Genomic DNA, 16565 nt, shown 5'->3' with positions numbered 1-16565 from the left:
ACATGCCCAGAAGAGTAACACTGGACATGCCCATCAGAGTAACACTATACATGCCCAGAAGAGTAACACTGGACACTATGTTCTCCGAGGGTGTGACTGTGTCACAAGGGGGTGTTCCCATAAATGGGACTAGAGCTCTTTACAAAGGGGATCCCACAAAGGAGTCTTGCCCTCTGTCTGCCACATGAGGATCCAGTGGTATTCAACCAGGAAGAGGACCCTCACCAGCACCTGACCGTTTCAACACTTGACCTTAGACTGCCAGTCTCCACAACTAGAGGAATTAAACTTCTGTTGCTGACAAGTGACCAGACAATGATGCTCTGTGACCATAGCCAACATGGACTAAGACACCCAAATAAGTCCCTAACAAATTCTAGATATACTGTGCGTTCTCAGGTTTATACTGTAGGTGCCTTGACAAAGCAAACATGCCCCACAGACCTATAAGAACAAATATGAAAGTAGAAAATACTTGTGTAGGGTGGGCTCCAGAAGTGTCCAATATGCTAACAGTACAGATCCCAGCAGGAAAATGGCTTCCTTCACCCTCTCAACAGCCTATAATTAATGCTTCCATGAGAAGAGCTTTCTCTTTGTGTAGTTGTTCCTTTCTTTACATTGATGGCTTTACATTTGCTGACATGTAATGCAATAGTTAACAAGAAGAGGATCCTTACCAAAGAGAAGGTTCTTTGAAAATGGCAAGGCTGCCCAGTTCCCTGACAAGTCCTTTGCCTTGGCACGAAGAGAAGCTTTGGAATAAAATCCGGGCTGTATGAGGGATGAACAGGTCCCAGTCTGTCTTCTGTGATGTACACAGGGCCAGAGTCATCGCTTGGCTCACAAGTTTGAATAGAGCGCTTTTCATGCACAGATCCCAGGACACTTCACAGCTGCTGAAATGATCCTGAGCAAATATTTGTAGCCACGCAGTACAGGTGGCTATGTAGGGCACCAGGAAGAAAAAGCATTGGACCAAACTGAGAGGTGGCTGCAGAGGGAGGACCAGAATCCAGGACCTGAGCCAGCTCACAGCTCTGGGTGCAGCATCAAGGCCAGGAAGGGCCTGGAGATTTCATGGCTGAGAAGACTCATGATCAAACAAATCCGAGGCTCTGATACTGAAGCTGGCTCTAAGCTGCTTCCGGACCTGGTGCCCCTTGGGCATATGTTAGCAGGGTAACTCGGTAACATTCAGCCCTGGGTGACTACGCAGCTTTCATCATTGAAGCATGCTAATTAGATTGACTATCAGAGAGCATGTGTAAGAGAGTGCTCTCTGTGTTCCCTGACAGCTCTTTCTAGCTGCAATTAAGCCCATGTTCTGTGTGCTGGAGCCAAAAGAGGCAAACACAGAATATGAACACATGGTCAGCTCACAAAGATAATGATGGATTCAGTGTGGTCTGCCTGCTGTAGGCATAGGCTGCGGTCCGAGGCTGGGGCCAAAGTCAAGATGAAGGTGTAACCTTGGAGTGTCTGGAAGATGGCTCAGTGGGTAAGACTGCTTGCTGCTCTTCCAAACGAACCACATTTGGTTTCCAGCACTCAGGTCCAGACTCCAGCTCTAAGGGTATCTAATGTCCTCTTCTGGCCTCCTTAGACACACACACACACACACACACACACACACACACACACACACACACATTTTTTAAGAGGAACATTCTCTGATAAGACCTTCACGACAGAGGCTGCCTATTCCTGTCACTGTCATCCATAAGATAAACAAACTCTTTTTTTTTCTTTTTTCTTTTTTTAGAGGCAAAGAAAGACAGAGACAGAGAGAGAGAGACAGAGAGAGACAGAGGCAGAGAGAGAGAGAGAGAGAGAAAGTAGAGAAGTAGAGACCGGTCATGATATCTTGGAGAGTAGCAGGATAGGAAAGGGGTGAAGGGCCCAAGGGGGCAAGAGAGAAAGAACTGGGAAGGAAGAGTATGCGAGACAAGGGGGAAAGCAGCGGAAAGCAGCCTCTTTTTAGTGGGCCAGGCTTACCTGGCTGTTGCCAGGTAACTATGGGGTGGAGTTGAGTCAGAATGCTAACATCTAGGATCCAAACACGATCATCTGGACTCCAAAAAAGACAAACTCTTGTTTAAGTGTGGTGTCCTGTTAAGGGCACCCAAGCATTGTGATCAAAGGGATCCCACTGGAATTGACCCACTGATGGATTTGAGCGAAAGAAAGATGAAGAGAAAACAGGAGTTCCAGCCCTCCACAATAGGCTCCTACCGTGATGTGCCTCTGATCTTATTTGGCCCTTATAGGCTGTTTTGTTCCGGGTCTTCTCCCATAGGACACATCTACGCAGGGGCTTGCTTTGATGCCAGGAACTCATTGCAGTTTGGGGGCTCATAGAATTCCTCCAGCACAGACTTAAGTAGGTCAAGAGGCATTTGGGAAATACAGAATGGTTATTACAAATTTAGACTCCCACCTTCCAGTACAAGCTATGGGATCCCGGAGGGGCAGGGGACAGGGTCACACCATCTCTGAGTACCTGGACATGAATAGTATGGACCTGACAAGGCTTCGAAGTAAGTTGATACAGGGAGGCACTTAGCACGCAGCTTGATCGGTACTTAAGTTCTCCATTAATGCCAGTCATTATAATTATCAGCCATTGTTGTTATCAGGGCAGCAAGCTCAGAATGGCCCAGAGATGATTAGATTCTGGTCCTTCTTCAGTGCAGGTTCAGTTTGCTCTTGGGTGCAGTTTAACTTGGACTCCCTTTGTTGTGAAGCGAGTAAGAAAGCCAGGTTTTCCTGAGAGGTCCCCACATCACTGACATTTGGTTTGTTATGCAACCACCTGCTAAAACTGAGAGGCAGGCAAAATATCATCCATTAAGCCACTCCTCCCTAGGTTCGCCATGAGCATCACCATGAGGTATGCTCAGACTCTCCAGTCCCGACTCTCTCCTACCCCCTGCCTCCAGGACAAGGGCATCAGTACATCCTCCCACCCCCAATCAGCCAATGGGCTTTCAGAGCATTTGCTCCAAGAGAGAGCGTGGTCACAGTTGTAGAGAAACAGCAAATTCACTCACAGCTGGGTCTCACGAAGAACCAGCGGTCAAGGGAGAAGCATCCAGAGAATGGCCATGGGGAGGCAGATCTCAGTTCTGGTCTAGGTGACGGGGAAACCATGGTGTACGCTGAAAAGGCTTCCCCAGATGTTGAGGCCTGCTGTTTCATTTGAAAGCTGAGCCTGTAATATCTAGGTAGCATTCAGAGAGATCTTAGTCCGTGAGCATCTTTACGCTGATGCAGGCATGAAACTGTAAACAAGCTTCCAATTAAATGGGGCTGGTTTGCCTTTCTGTGAAGAGCCATAATAGCGGGGTCTCTAAATAGTCTGGACATAGTAAAGGGTCCTGTACTGGCTGGTTTTGTGTGTCAACTTGACACAGGCTGGAGTTATCACAGAGAAAGGAGCTTCAGTTGGGGAAGTGTCTCCATGAGATCCAACTGTAAGGCATTTTCTCAGTTAGTGATCAAGGGGGGAGGGCCCCTTGTGGGTGGTACCATCCCTGGGCTGGTGGCCTTGGGTTCTATAAGAAAGCAAGCTGGGCAAGCCAGGGGAAGCAAGCCAGTCAGTAACATCCCTCCGTGGCCTCTGCATCAGCTCCTGCTTCCTGACCTGCTTGAGTTCCAGTCCTGACTTACTTTGGTAATGAACAGCAGTGTGGAGGTATAAGCTGAATAAACCCTCTCCTCCCCAACTCGATTCTTGGTCATGATGTTTGTGCAGGAACAGAACCCCTGACTAAGGTAGGCACCAAGCAGCACAGTGTCCCCTGCCCTGATATCTGCTGAGATCTCTGTGTTAGAACTGGGTTGCGTGATGTCCCCCAGGAGCTTGTGCGTTTACACACTTCCTTCTCAGCTCGGGGCACTGTTTGTGGGGGCAACTGTGGATCCTTTGGCACACAGGGCTGAGGTGGCAAGTACAATCATACAGGTAGATTGGCTCTGCTTCCAGCCTGAGCTCTCTGTTTCTGCTTCCTGACCCACCAAGATGTGAGCAAGCCACATCCCTGCGGCAACAGACAGACACCACCATGAAGCTATGAATGAAAAGAAGCCCTTCCTCTCTGGAGTTGTCTTGGGGATGAGAAGAACCGCAAGAAATAAGATATGGCACAGGGAGGGGGGGTGTAAAGGGGGTCTTAATGGTGCAGAAGTTCACAGCATCTTTTCTCTCTTGAAAGACTGCTCAGAGGGGCCTCTGTTCCATGTCTTCCCACCTTTAGCACCCGTTGATCTGGGAAAGCTGGTATAGGGAGTGTTTGCCATATGCAGAGATGTTTTGTTGACCTGGGTCCAGTCTCTGTGGACTCCAAGCAGCAGGAAGCTCCAGGTGTGCTGAAGGAGCCAAGGAAGCTGAGACTCCCAGAGGCTCAGAGCCAGGCTTTTTTTTTTTTTTTTTTTTTTTTTTTTTGTCAGTTGGAAGGTTTCCACAGAGATCAGTGAACACAAACGAGCCCACCCCCAGCCAGAGAGGGAGCAGGAACTCAGCTCCACCAGACGGAGCCAGCGTGCCTAATGGCTTATCATCGTGGATTGCCTTGTAGAGACTGAGCTTACAACTGCCAAGATGTGTCCTTGTGAGATCGGCACTCTGGCAAGTCAGAGGCCAGGCAGGAGCCACACATGGGAGTGGAGTGGGAAAGGGACATGAGATCACTATCCCATGTTTCACTGATATGGCTCAATGCCCTCAGTTTGGTCCCTCCTGCTTCTGTTGTGCAAACATCATCACCACCTCATGGACAGACCTCCTCACTACAGATAACCCTAATAAAGCCCCCGCAAACACATACACACAACCGCCGTTTCCCTCTGGGAATTGGCACTGAGCTCCTAATATCTATTTCAACCTTGTAGGCCTGCAGGGTACAGAGACTAGGCCAGTTGAAACAGAATATCCTTGAGTACATAAACCATTTAGACCTATAATCCTTCCTATAACTTATATACATACAGTGTTTACATTGTATGTGTATATTCCTATATAAAATACATGTGCTACATGGAGATGTATATAGAAGATAGATGTGTTTGTGTGTAATTGTATAGATTCAGGTAACTTATATACAATGTCTATTTTTATTTGTTTATATATATAAATATATAATTTAATATGAACACACAGAAGTCTATTTTATTTAAATATTTAAATGCATCATTGTTTAAATAGAAATATATATTTATTAAGATATTATACAGGTATTAGTCCTGGGTTATCTGTAGGTCCATGCTGAAATGCTCCTTTTCCTTTCATAAGCATCTGAGACTACTGATTTCACAATTATTTTCTCTGTCTTTGATGTATATCTTCACCCAATGTCACAGGGATAAAAATCAGTCCCCACACTTCACAGTTAGATCAGTAAAAAGGGCACATGGTAGCCATTTAGTAATAGATATAGGATACCTGGCCTAGGCTTGGTATTTAATATGTGATTTAATACAGAGATTTACTATGTGCTACAAGGAAGGTGGTAAGGCTGGTGGGTGATGAAGCTGAAATTGTTATGTGGAGCTGTGACCCTAAAGAGGACAATGTGCTCAGCGGCTGTCCTCTTGAGGAAGATTCCAGTACTAGTCACCTTTCTGGCCATCTTGACAGAACACTTGTGCTATTGTGAAGAGACACCATGACCAAAGCAACTCTTTTAAAAGAAAGCATTTAATTGGAAGCTTGTTTACAGTTTCAGAGATTTAGCCCATTATCATCACCGTGGGATTATGGCACCTGGCAGGCATGGTGCTGGAACAGTAGCTAAGAGCTACAACCTGATCCACAGGCTGAGAGAGAGTCTGGCTCACCTGGAAGGCGCTTTTGCAACCTCAAGACTCACACCTAGTGACACACTTCCTCTGACAAGGCCACACCTACTCCAACAAGGCCACACCTCCTAATCCTTCTAATCTTTCTCAAATAGTGCCCCTAACATAGTGTAACTAAACATTCAAATCTCTGAGCCAGTGGGGATCATTCTGATTCAAACCACTCCAACATGACAGAAACAACTTCGGGTCAAAGCTCAGGAGGTGCCAACTCATCATGGTGGTAAAGGCATGGTAGCTCAGTCGTTGGTCATGGAAGTTTGCAGCATTGCCACTACATCTTAGCAGATCAGAAAGCCAAACTGGAAGAAGAGTACCACTTTCAAAGGACCTCCCATGATGGCCTCTGCCAACTGCTAAGCCCCATGTTCCAATGGTTCCATACCCTTCCAAAGGGCGGCGGCATCATCATCATCATCATATCATCATCATCATTTGAGTGTCAAGTGTGGGAACAGCTCAGATCTGGACCACAGCCACCCCATAGTCCCTGCTCTCCAGAATCCATGGGCTCACCATCCTTTACTTCAACTAACTGAATCATGTGACCAGTGAGTTCTGAATATGGACAGTGGAGCACAGCAGAAACTACTCCACCCTCCCAGGAACCTTTATTCCATTTCTAGTCCTCTTAACATGTTTAGAAGTTGAAAACTTACTGGGATGACCACCCTACCCTGTCCAGTCTACTGAGGAGCTAAGTCTTACTATAAATTAGTACAGCACAGGTTCTTGAACCCCCTAGCCCTCCTGGGCTCTGTGAAATTGACTACAGCTGAGACTTGACCATGACTGGTTTCCTCTTCTCTCAAGCAAAGAGGAGTGTTTTTGGTCATTGAGCATGTGGTGGATCAAAGCTGCTCATCTCATGGGGCAGGGAAGTGGAGAGAGGCAGTCAGAGAGAAAGCAACAGACAAAAAGTCATACTCCCCAGGGGCAAGCCTCCAAAAGGCCTGTTCTCTCCAGTTAGATTTCACCTCCTATGTTGTCACTGTCCCCAGATATCCCCTGAAATTGTGAATCCACCATCTGTACCTGATAGCACCTGCCTATCATCCCACAACTCAATGACCCAGAAGTTCTCTTCCAAGGTTGGTATTTTCTGACCCCCAATTTAAAAATTAGAAAAAGTTTGAATTAACTGGCAATCCTCCAGGGGTTGTCACAACCTGGGGGTAGCACAGGGATGTAGCAGAGAATAGCAATGTAGCAGAAAACCAAGAACACACTTATGCTCGATTCAGAAATTCTGCTTTGCAATCCTGTATGTCATTTCTAACTTCTGGTTGGCAAAGAACTGTGTGGGACTAGAGATATTAAAAATTGATGCTAATAGTTGTTTGCACTCTTGTGGTTAGCCCAGGACAGGTAGAATACAAGAGAGAGAGAGAGAGAGACAGAGACAAAGACAGAGACAGAGACAGACAGAGAGAGACAAAGAGACAGAGAGAGCAGCCATTCACAGTTCTCAAAAGCACAAGTTCAGCCTTAACTCTAAAGGTGATATTGGGAATAACAGAACCTTTATAATTCAGTGTGCACCCTATTTCCAGGCCTCTTGATAGAAACAAATTCTGATTAAGCAGGTCTCAAGTGGAACACTTGATTCTGCATCCCTGGCACGGTCCCATCAGAAATTAGACACCACGTGTGAGGAAAGGTTGACATCAACTCAGTTTCTGGAGTTTCCATCCACAGTCACTCGGCTCCGTTAAGACAGAATATTGTGGTAGATCAAAACTGTTCGCCTCCTGGAGGGAGGGAAGTGGAGAGAAAGACGGTCAAAGAGAAAGCAGCAGGCAAGATACCGTCCCTAGAGGCTTGCCTCAAAAGGCATGTTCTCTCCAGCTGGATTTCACTTCCTAAGTTTCCACAGTCCCCAGAATTTCAGATATTCCCTGAAATTGTGAACATATCATCTGGCTGTGATGACACCTGCCTATCATCCCAGAGCTTAGGAGGCTGAGACAAGAGGACTATGAACGTGGGAACATCCTGGGCTAGGTAGTGAGATGGAAGAAAAGGAGGAGGTGAAAAGAAAAGGAGAGAGAGAAGAAGGGAGGGAGGGGAGGAGGGAACAAAAGGAAGGGAGGAAGGAAGAAGTAAGTAAAGAAATTCATTTCAAGGGATTACTCTGTGGCAGAGGTCAGAGCCCTGCCATCTGGTCATTTCCCCAAATTCTTGCCTCCAGTCGTTGCTGTACTGAGGATCAAGCCTTCCGCACAAGAGCCCTTCGGGGTACGTTTCAAATCCAAGTCACAGCAGCATGCATCATTGTGCTATGAAGTTTCTGGCTGGCTGTTGACTTGGAGGGCATGGGTTTCCAGATTTTAATGGCAGTTGAGATTCAAAGGAGAGAGACAGCCCCAAATGCTGGAGAGGAAGGGGCAACTTTTGCAAAGAAAGGGAGCTTAAACCAGGCTGAGAGCAGAATACTGCAATGGTCAGGATGCCCATGGGACAGAGACTTGGCTGTTCCGGGAAAGGGAAGGAGAAGAGGAGGAAAGGCAGGTTTCTTGGAGAGGGGAGGGGGGTCAGGAACTTAGTGTTACGGTGACCACAGTGCTGTTAAGATGTGGCAGCGGCGGTTCTGCATGAGAGAGGCCCGACTCCAGCTCCGGCCTCTCTGGCCTCCAGATTGAGGTTGCCTTTGACTTAATGGAACAATTTTCTGCTTTGCCACGGCAGTCATTTTACTGCAAGATGGATTGCAACACAGACTGATCTTTTTCCATTTTGTGCCCCAAACCACAGCACAATTAGTTTCTAAACAAATGTCAATGGCTTCTGTGGGAAGCTTTGAATGTAAGGCTGGAGTATCAGTGGCGAGTCGCAGAGAAAGTCTGTGCCAGCTGTTCCCCTGAAAGGGCTCAGCCTTCCTGATAGACACCCTGTGCCTCCCGAGAGATATCAACCCCCAGGAATGCTCTCTGTCCATTGCTGTTGCAGAGTGGTTTAAGAGACAGAAAGAAGGTAGAATCTATTGTAAAGATCCCCGTGTCTTAGTGTTAGCACAGTCTGCTGTTGCAGAATTGTTGGGTATACATCCCCCAACTTCTGATCTTCCCGGCTGGACAAACTCTAGTGACCTGTAACGATGACCTCACCCACACGGTGCGTGAGAACAAGCAGCATGAACTGAATTCTGTCCTCCCAGGCTTCAAACCTGAAAGTCCTAGCCCCACAACCTCCATCCATCTCTGGTGTTTAAGCAACCTGGAGAGTGGTACACCATCACAGAAGTCCCAGCAAAGGAAGACAGGCTGATAATAAAATTAGATGTCGATAAAACCAAATCACGTTGCACCCTTGGAAATAGCTCGTGTAGAAAGTGTCAGTCCCACCCAGACAATGCACTGTGTGGTTCTATGGAATGCTCATCCATTGACCAAACTGAGGCCATGTTATGTTGAACACCAGGGAAGTGAGAGCAGAGAAAGAGCAGATCCACCTGGGAGGGTGGGGGGCGGGGTAGGGGACAACCGGAGGAGATGAGATTTTAGTTAAAGCTGGAGCCTTCAACACCAAGCAGTGTCTGGACAGTGACGAGTTGGCAGTGATGATGGCTCTGCTATGAGTGGCCCTCAGGGACATCAGGTCTCTTCTCCTATACCAAGTAGCAGCACTGCTGGGTAGAGGTTCCAACAGCCAGGACAGCCCAGACACAGCAACTTGTGTGTCAGCTTTAGAGAGCCTGTCTGTGTTTCTGTCCTCCAGAGTTGACAGTAAGCAAGCCAGGAGGCACCCAAGAGGGACCCAGGAGGCACCCAGGAGGCACCCAAGAGGCTGTTTGGGACATTTGTTAAAGCAAACCTCTGCTAGATGCAGGTGAGAACCAAATCGGAGTGGTATTCTGAGCAATGAAATGAAACATGAACTTGATCTGTAGTCTCTAGCAGGTAGCAGGTAGATGTCTTAGTTACGTGCTCAGCCTCGAAACTAGGTGGTGGTGGATAGGGTGGGGTAGGGGGTGGGGGGTTGGGGATGGGTGCTGTCCCTTTCTGTTTTCCTGGGTCAGTGTTTTACACATTGGGCAGCTCAATTTGTTGTGCGGAAGCAGGACAATGAAGTGGAAATTACTTCCAGGAACAGAGAACACAATTAACTGATTTAGTAATTGGGATCATATTAGCCTTCTAGGGTCAACATTAATTAGCTTCTTATTTTAATTAACTTTTTGATCCCTGCATTAATTCCATTATTTAGTGCCACTTGGTGATGGGTGGATGATGTATGTAGCTACTCAGGTTAGCTTAGAAATGTAAGAGCCCAAACGGGAGTGGCATAGTTGGGGCACTCTGTTGTTATCATTCAGCAAATTCCAACTGACTCCACGATATGTATATGGGACTTGCTAGATGCTAGAGACAGGGAGCTGTTCATATACAGAGTAGCTAACCATTACTCTTCAAAGTAATGCAGAGAGTACAACTCAACCAGCCCCAGACCACCTCTGCTTTTATGGGTTTGCACACTGGTTTTTCCTTCTGCCAGGACTGCCTTGTCTTACAGTGCTTCTCATCTCCAGACCTGCCACATAAACTACCTTATCTACACAATTCCTCCAGAGTAGATGAATGGCATGCCCGCCTCTTCATTTATACACCCATAACCGCCACCGAGCTCTCGTGAGACTTACAGGCTACTCAGTGTCCGAGAGAGCGGCTACTATTTTAGCCTTCCCATTAAACTACATGTTCTCTGATGTGATAGGGTAAAGAGTATCTTCCCCAAAGTGATGTCAGTTTGGAGCCCCTAACGTTAATTGGAAAATGAGTGTCGCATTGGTAATTAACTAGGAATGTCAGGATGGACTCATATGGGACATAGTGATGTCTTTATAAGGAAAAGAAGGCTTTATCACCTACACGGGATTTAGAGTTACCCAGGAGTCACACTTCTGGGAATATCTGTGGGAGGGAGACTCACCCAGGATGGAGGCAGCACCTTCCCGTGGACTGGAGTTCCAGATAGAATAGGAAAAAAAAGGAGTGTGTGTGTGTGTGTGTGTGTGTGTGTGTGTGTGTGTGTGTGTGTGAACAAGTGAGCTTGAGAGAGAGACAGACAGTCAGAGAGACAGAGAGAGATAGAGAGACAGAGTGTGAGCTGTAAGCCACTGTAAGCCAAAACAAACCCTACGCTCTTTACATTGCTTTTGTTGGGTAGTCTGTCACCATGATAAGAAAAGAAATTAATGGGGCTGGAGAAATGGCTCAGTTAAGAGCACTGATTGCTCTCCCAGAGGTCCTGAGTTCAATTCCCAGCAACCACATGGTGGCTCACAACCATCTGTGATGGGATCCAACGTACCCTTGTGATGTGTGTCTGAGGACAACTACAGTGTAAAATAAATAAATCTCTTTAAAAAAAAAAAAAGAAATAAAGGAAAGCAAACAAGATGGTGCATCGGAAAGCTGAAGTGACGCGGGCAGGAGGGAGTCCCATACCTCCAACCCATCCCCAGAGACCTGGGTGAGAACACTGCCCTGCCCTTGCCTTGATACCAGACTTCCAGTTTCCAGAAGTAAGAAGAATTTATTTGTGATGGTTTAGACCATCCAGTCTGTGGTCATCTGTTACAGCAGCACTAGGGAAGTAATGCATCTCCGCATAGCCTCCAGCTCACTAGTCTGTTTTCCTAATCTTTCGCATGAGCATTTTTTTTGAAAATAGTATATCTATCTGCTCCATGGAATATTATTGATCTCAGCTCTTCTATCATTATTGACTAAAGAAGCACAGAAGGGAGAGGGAGGGAGGGAAGGAGAAAGGGAGAGAGGGAGGGAGGGGGAGGAGGGAGGGAGGGAGGGGAAGAAAGGAATGGAGGAAGGAAGGAAGGGGGTGCCAGGTGGGTGAGGTGTGGTGGCATGCACCTGTAATCCCATCTCTCAGGACACAGACATAAGGATGTCATGTTAAAAGTCAGCCTAGTATATAGTAAGTCCTAGGCCAGCCTAGGGTGCATGTGAAACCCTGTTTAAAACAAAACAAAACAAAACAAAAAACAGTAACAGAAGGAGAAAGAGAAAGAATAGAAGGAAGGAGAGGCAAAGGAGGGGAGAAGGAGGAAGAAAAGAAGGCAAGGCTAAGGAAAGGTCAGGTTACGTGAATCTGTGGTGTTTTCCCTGGGAGGCACAGGATATTTGTGTGTGCAGAGAAGCTAACCGGGGTTCCGTGAACCTGGTGTGAGCAGTGACCTGCTGATACAAACACCTGAATAAAGCCCCTGGCGCCCAGGAGGATGGATTCCAGAGAGAGCTAGATCCCTCTCTATGTTCTCATACACTGATGATACAAACACCTGAATAAAGCCCCTGGCACCTAGGAGGATGGATTCCAGAGAGCTAGATCCTTCTCTACGCTCTCATAGTGGTACAAAGAAGCTGGAAACTCTAGATCTCTAGGTCGCCTCCTTGAAAGACACAATGGGGTATCACAAAATGCCTTGTAAAACAAGCTCAGGAATCTGTAGCCAAAGATGTCTTTAGATCCAGCCAGAGCTGTTTGTCCTAATGTTTCCAGTGGTCAGGGAATGGGCCAGGTATAATCGTTTCTCAGCTACACAAACTCCTTCCCGTAAGGCATCTGATTTTAATCGTATGTATGCTGAATTATGCACACGCATAAGGTGTAAATAATGGATTCTTCCTAAAAGTTAGTCCTAGACATATTCCAAGATGTGTTTGACTATAAATGGAGCATCATCAGGGCTGCTATGAGGAGTAATGTATTTCTTTTGTTTAAAGCACGTGTTATGAAGCTCTGTGTAGGTAAGGGACCTAGGTTGCTAACAGGTTGCTAGGTGCATTATTTAAAGAGGGGTGCACTGCATAGTTAACATTCAGATGATGGTCTTGAGCTTCCAAGTGCATTTCAATAAGAGGTGTGTATATAGCTCAAAACAAGTGGCGCCCCAGGTGCCAGAGCTATTCCCTATGCTTGCTTGCCTTGCTAATTTGAGGCACTCACCTAAGAGGGCTTCCAAGTAGATGTGGGATTGGAAAGTCAGAACTGGATAGTTAAAATTCCTAACATTTTCTATGGTTATTTGATTAATCAAATAATAACTATAAAATCTAAAATATATCAAATGTTTATAGCATGGCCGGAAGTATATATACTAAATATATTACATGCAACAACACAAAATAAGTAATTTTGCTTCTATTTGAGAACGCTTGAGCCTAGAGTAGAGAAATAACTTGCTCAAGGTCTTGTTACATAAACTGATTAACAAGCTTATTTATTTTACCTCCAGAGCCCAGGCTGATAGTAGAGGGAAATGCTGCTTTTTGAGGACTCCTCCGGCCCAGTGAAGTCATATGCGATCATTGAGATTCAGAAAGGGAAGGGAAGCCAGAGAACAGGCCTGATTATCAAGACCAGCTTCATGATTTTCCACAGCTGTTTCCCATTGATATACACGAGGTCCATTGAAGGCAGAGTCCTTGAGATTCAGTGGCAGATAAATACATAGTCCACGCAAGCCTTCAAGCCACGCCAGCTCTGCTTCCGGGCCCTCGGGATCATTTCAGGTCCTCTAGGATGCTTTTGTATAAGGAAGTTCCTGGATCATCCTATACTACTTCTCTTTACGAGAAACCTTTCCCGGTGTCCTTAGCAACCAAGGTTTTGATGCCTAGCATCCGAAAGCTAAACCCAAGGCTGGTTTTAGCTACGTGGTATACACAGATACAACAGGCTTTGTATTTGGTAGGAGCATGCGCAGACCAGAGGCACTCTTTTCCCACTTATGGCCCACAGCCTCGTTGTTTTGCTTCTTCTGATTTAAATGCTCAGCCCTGTTGTCCGGCTCTTTCCCACTCGTAAATGTTTGTGAAAGGGGCGCAGAGTTTCGTTACTCACGAACGAAGAGCAAATCTCCCTTTCCATTGAGAAAGCGTGTAGCGTGTACAGCATCACTTCAACGCCTGAGCAATTGTATAGTCATGCCTTTCCTCCGGTCCCTTAATGATCAATGAACAAAAGGACCCCGGCAAGATCTCCCTCCATCCAGGGCCTACCAGCACGGTGTTCCTTTGACATCTGGCCTCCATAACATTCCTAGAATGGCAAGTTTTTTCATGCTACCTGGTGTGATATCCGATCTTTAATATTTCTATTGTTCCCTAATGCCTACTGGACCTCCTTCGTTTTAAATACAGGTTTGTGAAAAACAGAAAGAAAAAAAAATAAGGCAGCTATCTTGCAGGGTGGTATGCAGCTGTGCTTTTTAAATATTTGCCCAAATGGTTTCTGAAGTAGAAGCTCCATTTTGAGTTAGCAGACTTCGTCTGAGCTCTGTGTGATTCTGAGTGTAGCAGCGTCACAAGGTGTTCATTCTGGAACGCTATCAAGGAACTCCTACCGCAGCCAGAGCACCTGGCGCTCTTTCTGATGAGGCTGCGGAAGTTGCTCCTGGGGGAGAGGGTGTGTATATGGAAGAATACTCCATTGAAAAAGCAGTTATCCTATCCGCAGCCAGGTGGGTTCATGTACGGTTTCCTTGGAAATTGGACCCAACGGATAATCTTCGCTTCTTGCCAGCTGACTCCTGGTTTTGGTTTGGCTGGGAGGTATTTGTTCTATAAAGGCCGTTGCTGTGTTTCTGGCCTCAAAGTTTAAAATATTCTGTGTTTTTTTTTTTTTTTCAAATCGAGGGGAGGACAGAATTGTCTCCTCAGAGAGATAAACTATCTCAGTTGCCTAGCCCTGAGGCAGTAGATTGGCTGGAACTGGAGAATGTATGTCATGACCTGCTCCACCGTGGGTGGCTCTCACAACAGAGAAGCTTGGGGGTGAAAAAGAGATGATGAGGAAATCAGAATTCATACCAAGTTCCGCTGAGGACTTCCGGTGCTCACCTCCCTGATAAAGGAGGAACGGGTGAGAGAACAAAACAAAATAACCCAAAATCCTGGGCTGAAGGGAAAGGGAAGCTTAGCTGCAGCCTGGAGGGGCTGGGGAGTGATGATGCAAAAGCCCGGCCCTACTCACTGCTTGGGGAAGGGGCAGAAGAGGCTTGCATGGGGAACAGGAGTCTGACCCCTGACCTTGGCTCTCACTTCAGCAAGCACCCAGCTTTGTTGAGTCAGCAGGTGCCTCCCACAGCTCCTGAGGCTGCGTCAGAAAGAGCTTGTCTCCCTGGGTGGGAAGATGGTTGGGCCAGCCGATGATTATCAGCACCCAAAAGGCTTTCAGAGACCATGATCTCAAGCTGCTCTCGACCACACTTCCTTGGTCCAATCCAGTTCGAAGCTGTGGCTCTCATCCATGGGCTCTCAGGACTGCCCACGGGAGGGAGGGCTTCTCACAGAGTGACTCACTCACGGACAAGCTTTGGTCTGTTGGTTTTCGGTGGATTGCTCACAGCACGCTGGGAACTGCTCATCATTCAGCGCCAGCAAGATCTTTCCTCCTCCACGTCATCACCACTGACAGGTACATCTACCGTGAAACTGCTCGTCATGAAAACAAAAGCAGGTCAGACTTTCCCAGGCTTTCTGTTCCCCTCCATCTGTAGATTACCACTGACTCGGTTTGCTGGTCGGTCTCAAGCAATTCCCCCCGCCCCACCCCTTTCTTTTTGGACTAGGCTGAGGAGAATCGCCATTCCCACATGCTTCATCAGAGGGAGGTTCCCAGCATCGATTATCTGGGACACTTCTCCCTTCCGGATGCCCTGTTTTCTTCGTTTCTCCCCTTGCACATTTCTCAGTTTCTTCAGTCTGCCCTAATGTTGAACTACCCAGGACCTAAAGACCTTTTGTCTTCGTTCCCTTGCCTTTTCCTTCCTTCCTTCTTCCCTTTCTCTCTCTTTGTCATTCTCATCTTCACTCTCTCTCTAGGTAATAATCTCTTTCTCATACCAGCTGTGTCTTGATGACTCTCAAATCTGCCTGTCTAGTCCTTGTCACTTCCCTCAGGGTCATGCGTCCCTTCTGTTCTCTCATGTTTCCAATTGCTTGTCCAACTGCCCGAGTGTTAAATAAACAGCTCCAGCTGAAATGTCCACAACTCTTGCTGTGTCTCCCAAACCCATTCTTCCCCCAGCTTTCCTTTGTGAACCAAATGGCTCCATCAAACTAAGTTGTTAAAGTGCAAACTTAAGACTCCCTAATCTATGACTCTTCCTCTTTAATCACAACTAACATTTAACCAACCAGTTCTATTGCTTCTAAGCAGAATCAAATTACATCACATCATATCGACTGTTTCAGACTCAGTCTAATCAGGGACTATAGATGTTGATTATAGCTAGACCTCCTCACTGTGGGTTTCCATACTTCCTTACTGCAATGGCCCAAGAGACAAAACAAGCTCTTCCATGTATAAATCTGCGATGTCACCCCCTTGCAGTGCTCTGCTAATGGCTTTTAATAATGCAGAGTAAAATGTAGGAGATGATTTCTCATAGGGCCCCTGTCCGGCTGTTTGATGATGCTGGCCCTCTCTTAGCCCTTCAGTGGCTCTGACTGGTTCCTGCTTTAGGGCCTTTGCTTTTGCTGCTCCTTCTGCTGTTCATTGTCACTTCCTAGAGGAGATTTTCTCTGATCATGCAGTTCATGGCAGCTTCAAAGCCCAGTTATTCTGACACATCACACTTCTCTTCCCACATATAAAGCAATGTTCCTTCCTCCTCTTCCTCCTTTCCCCTCCTCCTCCTCCTTCCCTTTCTCTTCTCCTCCCCATCTCCTCCTCCCCCC

At 46.7% G+C, this 16565-nt stretch overlaps 2 long non-coding RNA genes across 2 annotated transcripts in view; one reads left to right on the top strand and one right to left on the bottom strand.

Annotated features, from left to right (window-relative positions):
* Positions 1–15320, bottom strand: part of LOC116069147 — a 43361-nt gene extending 28041 nt beyond the window's left edge. The window contains exon 1 of the long non-coding RNA XR_004109874.1: positions 13112–15320. This is a non-coding gene — a long non-coding RNA (uncharacterized LOC116069147). The remainder of the gene's footprint in view (positions 1–13111) is intronic.
* Positions 14528–16565, top strand: part of LOC116069146 — a 10946-nt gene continuing 8908 nt past the window's right edge. The window contains exon 1 of the long non-coding RNA XR_004109873.1: positions 14528–15342. This is a non-coding gene — a long non-coding RNA (uncharacterized LOC116069146). The remainder of the gene's footprint in view (positions 15343–16565) is intronic.

The sequence above is a fragment of the Mastomys coucha genome, unplaced genomic scaffold (genome assembly GCF_008632895.1).
Source record: "Mastomys coucha isolate ucsf_1 unplaced genomic scaffold, UCSF_Mcou_1 pScaffold22, whole genome shotgun sequence".
Lineage (NCBI taxonomy): Eukaryota > Metazoa > Chordata > Mammalia > Rodentia > Muridae > Mastomys > Mastomys coucha.
Note: the sequence above shows the minus strand (reverse complement) of the source record. Positions and strands in the feature narration are given on the sequence as shown.